Here is a 6,000-nt window from a genome sequence, read left to right on the forward strand (position 1 = left end):
TTGTGATTCTGCAATTACTTACAGAATAATTTCTGTATCTCATTGAGTATGCAATTTCATGTTCAAATCCAATCCTGGCACCTCCCTACCTCTCCAACCTCCTCACTCCCCAATCCACCACTCGGCACCTCCGCTCGACTGACACCGGCCTCCTGCTCATCCCTCGCGTCCTCTGCCCCACCATCGGAGGTCATAATTTCAGCCTCTATGTCCCAAAACTCTGGAACACTCTCCCTCAATACCTCCGCCTTGCCCCCTGCAAGTTGTTGTTGTAGGCAGTTTATTGTTTTTTTGTTGAAGATATAAACTGAAGAATAAATTAACCTCTCAGCTGCTGTGTAATTCCCCATTACTTGCTGTCATCCACAAGTTAATAGGTTTGAAAATGCAAAACAACAAATGAATTTAAAATTAATATATTTTGAGGCAACACAGAGATATAACACCTCGGTGCTTTCCCAAAGGAACTGAAAATTAAGAGGGTAATTAGCCTAGACATGCATTTCCTGTCTTCCGACTCCATAGTGACACTGATGGATGCCTAAGAATTGCTTTCTTTTCAGCCAGAGATGGTGAATGGCACAAGAGACTTCATTAAGGAAAAAAATGAGAAAATCATATACAAAATCAAAATCCCCACAAAATGCTATGCTAGTGTTTTTTGGGGAATTTGTTGGGTTTGTCTTGGTTCTCTTCCGATTCCACCTTCATATCTTATGTAAATAACAAAAAGAGCATTGAGGGTTTTGAAGGCGAGGACAAGGATTTTGAACTGTATCCTCTGGGGCTGCGGAGCCAGTGCGAGAGAGACATGAGAGAACATGAGGTTGCAGAGTTCTGGATGATGTGCAGCTTATTGAGGGAAGAGTAGGGAAGGCTGACAAACAGGGAGTTGGCGTAGTCGAGCCTAGAGGGGATGAATGCATGGATGAGGGTTTTGGCGGCCTGAGGGTTGAGGCAGTGGTGGAGATGGGCAATGTTGCGGAGGTGGAGGAAGGCAGAGCGGGTCATGGCATGGATGTGGGGTAGAAAGGATCGTTGAGGGTCAAACAAGCCGCCAAGGTTCCGGACTGGCTCAGTGAGGTGGAGTGTGCGACCATGGATGGTGATGCTGTCAGCGCCTGAGGTGAGGAGGCGCTGACGGGAACCCATCAGGAGAGCCTTGGTCTTGCTGACGTTCAACTGAAGAAAGTTGGTTCTCATCCAGGACTTGATGTCTGATAGACATCAGGTCCTGGAGTCCTGGTGGAGGCAGAAATGTACAGTTGGGTATCATCCGCATACATGTGGAAGCTGACCCCATGTCTGCGAATGATGTCACCAAGAGGGAGCATGTACAAGTTGAAGATATGGATTCTGTCCATATACCGCCCTCAAATCTTCACTTCAGATAGTCAAGGCAAAGGTTCTGATAAAGTATCCCAAACAATCATTAACCTATTATTCTGCTTTAGATGTTGCTGTGCGGAGTTACCTCCCCATATCAACCTGCCCAATCCCTCTTCTCAGCAGGCTCTGGCCTACTCCTCTGCCCAGCCCACCACACCATCGACGGTCAGGCCTTCAGCTTCTCTGCCCCCACCTGTTGGAACACATTCCGTTGCCTCGATTCCCCCCTTGCCTGTTTCAAGGTACATCTTCGTTGGACACAGGGATGGTGCCAGAGTACTGGAGAGTGACGAATGTTACTCCCCTATACGAAAAGGGACAGAAGGACAAACCTGGGAGCTACAGGCCAGTCAGCCTAATATCAGTAGTGAAGAAACTCCTGGAGACTATAATCCGGGACAGAATAAATCTTCATTTAGAAGAATATGGGTTAATTAGGGACAGCCAGCACGGATTTGTTAAAGGCAAATCTTGTCTAACAAATCTAATAGGATTTTTCGATGAGGTAACGGAGAGGGTGGTTAAAGGTAGTGCAGTTGACTTTCAAAAGGCATTTGACAAAGTGCCACATGAAAGATTTGTAAGAAAGATAGAAGCCCATGGTATAAAGGGATAGTGGCAGCATGGATCCAGAACTGGCTGGGAGACAGAAAGCAGAGAGTTGTGGTGAACGGCTGCTTTTCTGACTGGAGGGAAGTGTACAGTGGCGCCCCCAGGGATTGGTATTAGGACCACTGTTCTTCTTAATATACATAAATGACCTGGACTTGGGTATAGCAAGTACCATTTCCAAGTTTGCGGATGACACAAAGTTAGGTAGAGTGGTAAACAGTGAGAAGGATAGTAGCCAACTGCAGGAAGACATAGACAGAATGGTAAAAAGGGCAGACACATAGACTATGTGTAACTTCTGAATATATCAAATTTGCTGCTGTGTTTGTTTATAAACTGCAGCAGGCAATTTACTGTAAAGTATAGTGACTGTGTGTTTACAAACAGCATAGTCACTATACAGTTCAAGATCCTGGTCCTCACCTACAAAGCCCTCCATGGCCTTGCCCCACCCTACCTCTGCGACCTCCTAACACCCTATCAACCCGCCAGCTCCCTCCGCTCAGCCGGCTCTGACCTGCTCCACATCCCCCGACCCACCCACCCCACCATTGGCGGGAGAGCCTTCAGCCACTCTGCACCCAACCTCTGGAATTCCATCCCCCAATCACTCCACATCACCCCTTCCTTAGCCTCCTTCAAGTCCCGCCTCAAGACCCTCCTTGTCGACCATGCCATCGGCCACCCCCTTTCCCTCCCCTCCCTTCTCCCCCACTGACCCCTGTTCAGGTCTGAAATGTTGTACACTGTCCAGCACCTTGGTACGTCCTCCCGACGTGAAAGGCGCTATACAATCTTGTTGTTGTTGTTGTAAAGCGCCTCTCCGCTTTACTCAATCTTCACGGACCTGCCCTTGCCTGGATCGATTCCTATCTCTCTCACTGTCTCCACTACGTTGCCTCTAACGGTTTCTCCTCCAGCCCCCGCACTGTCACATCTGCCGTCCCCCAGGGCTCTGTCCTTGGCCCTCTCCTCTTTAATATCTACACGCTCCCACTTGGTGACATCATCCGCAGAACTGGGGCCAACTGCCATATGTATGCGGATGACACCCAAATATTTCTGCCTCCACCCTCAACTCCAGGACCACTGCTGTCCTGACAGACTGCCTGTCGGACATCAAGTCCTGGATGAGGGCAAATTTCCTACAGTTGAATGTGAACAAGACTGAGGCCCTCCTGATTGGCTCACCCAGTGCCTCAGCACCTCAGGCTCCGGCAGCATCAACCTCCATGGTTGCACACTACAACTCACCAAACCAGTCAGGAACCTTGGTGTCTTGTTCCACCCTCAACTGTCTTTTCTCCCCCACATCCAAGCCATGACCCACTCTGCCTTCCCTCACCTCCGTAACTTCGCCCGACTCCGCCATTACCTCACCCCTCAGGCCGCTGAAACTCTTGTTCATACCTTCATCACCTCCAGGCTCGACTATGCAAACACTCTGCTTGTCGGCCTTCCCAACTCCTCCCTCCACAGGCTGCAGATAATCAGAACTCTGCAGCCCGTGTCCTCTCCCGCATCAAACTCCATGACCCCATCGCCCCCATTCTCACCCGACTCCATTGGCTGCCTATCCTTCAGAGGATCCAGTTCAAGATCCTGGTCCTCACCTACAAAGCCCTCCATGGCCTCACCCCACCCTACCTCTGTGACCTCCTAACCCCCTACCAACCCGCCCGTTCCCTCCGCTCAGACGGCTCTGACCTGCTCCGGGTCCCCCGACCCACCCGCCCCACCATTGGTGGGAGAGCCTTCAGCCACTCTGCCCCCAACCTCTGGAATTCCATCCCTCAATCACTCCGCCTCACCCCCTCCTTGTCCTCCTTCAAGTCCCGGCTCAAAACCCTCCTCTTCGACCGTGCCATCGACCACCCCCTTCCCCTCCCCTCCCTTCTCCCCCCCTGACCCCAGCCCGGGTCTGAAATGCTGTACACTGTCCAGCGCCTCGGGACGTCCTCCCGACGTGAAAGGCGCTGTACATATCCCAAGAATCATTTAGAAGTGCGGCTGTGTGTGTGTGTGTGTGTGTGAAGTGCGGGGATTATTGCTCTTTTCTATCTGCAGGAGAAGGTGGAGGTTTGGGAGGCGGGTCCTCTCACCGGGATTCCCAGCATTGTCAGAGGGGCACAACCGCTGAGCCACACGGCATCGCACTGCACTGCACTGTAAAATGAAAGCCTCAATGTCTGATCCCCGTATCCCAGACGCGGCTCCGCGTTGCTACAGCTACAAGTGGACGAGTCTCTGTGCTGCGGGGGGGGGGAGGGGGGGGGGGGGGGACCATTCACTTACAATCCTCAGGGCAGTGCCTGACAGTGTATGACCCCGGAATTAACAGTTCATATGGATAATCAGTCAAATGCACTGAAAAAATCCATATCGGTTATGTATGACTTGTGCCTCTTGACACTGCTCCTCCTGGTCACCCCCACACCCCCCCACCACCACCACCAGGTGGTTCAGTCGAAGCGTCGAAGCGTCGGACTTGTTGGTGGAACCTTTACCTGCGGCACAACAGGAGAACTCCTCAACCCCTCCTCACCCCCTCCTCAACCCCAACCCCTCCTCACCCCCTCCTCAACCCCAACCCCTCCTCAACCCCTCCTCAACCCCAACCCCTCCTCAACCCAACCCCTCCTCAACCCCAACCCCTCCTCAACTCAACCCCAACCCCAACCCCTCCCCAACCCCTCCTCACCCCCAACCCCTCCTCAACCCCAACCCCTCCTCACCCCCAACCCCTCCTCACCCCCAACCCCTCCTCAACCCCAACCCCTCCTCAACCCCAACCCCAACCCCAACCCCTCCTCAACCCCTCCTCAACCCCAACCCCTCCTCAACCCCAACCCCTCCTCAACCCCAACCCCTCCTCAACCCCAACCCCTCCTCAACTCCCTCCTCAACCCCCTCCTCAACCCCTCCTCAACCCCAACCCCAACCCCTCCTCAACCCCAACCCCTCCTCAACCCCAACCCCAACCCCTCCTCAACCCCAACCCCTCCTCAACCCCAACCCCTCCTCAACCCCAACCCCAACCCCTCCTCAACCCCAACCCCTCCTCAACCCCAACCCCTCCTCAACCCCAACCCTCCCAACCCCCCCTCCTCAACCCCACCCCAACCCCTCCTCAACCCCTCCTCAACCCCTCCTCAACCCCTCCTCAACCTCAACCCCAACCCCAACCCCTCCTCAACCCCTCCTCAACCTCAACCCCAACCCCAACCCCTCCTCAACCCCTCCTCAACCCCAACCCCTCCTCAACCCCAACCCCAACCCCTCCTCAACCCCAACCCTCCTCAACCCCAACCCCAACCCCTCCTCAACCCCAACCCCAACCCCTCCTCAACCCCTCCTCAACCCCAACCCCAACCCTCCTCAACCCCTCCTCAACCCCAACCCCTCCTCAACCCCTCCTCAACCCCAACCCCTCCTCAACCCCAACCCCTCCTCAACCCCAACCCCTCCTCAACCCCAACCCCTCCTCAACCCCAACCCCTCCTCAACCCCAACCCCAACCCCTCCTCAACCCCAACCCCTCCTCAACCCCAACCCCAACCCCTCCTCAACCCCAACCCCAACCCCTCCTCAACCCCAACCCCAACCCCTCCTCAACCCCAACCCCAACCCCTCCTCAACCCCAACCCCTCCTCAACCCCAACCCCAACCCCTCCTCAACCCCAACCCCAACCCCTCCTCAACCCCAACCCCTCTTCAACCCCAACCCCTCCTCAACCCCAACCCCTCCTCAACCCCAACCCCTCCTCAACCCCAACCCCTCCTCAACCCCAACCCCAACCCCTCCTCAACCCCAACCCCTCTTCAACCCCAACCCCTCCTCAACCCCAACCCCTCCTCAACCCCAACCCTCCTCAACCCCAACCCCTCCTCAACCCCACCTCAGCCCCACCTGAACCCCAGCCTCCACACTACCTCAACCCCAGCCCAGCCTCAACCCCAGCCCAGCCTCAACCCCAGCCCAGCCTCAACCCCAGCCCA

This window comes from Callorhinchus milii, unplaced genomic scaffold (assembly GCF_018977255.1).
Source record: "Callorhinchus milii isolate IMCB2004 unplaced genomic scaffold, IMCB_Cmil_1.0 Scaffold3, whole genome shotgun sequence".
NCBI lineage: Eukaryota > Metazoa > Chordata > Chondrichthyes > Chimaeriformes > Callorhinchidae > Callorhinchus > Callorhinchus milii.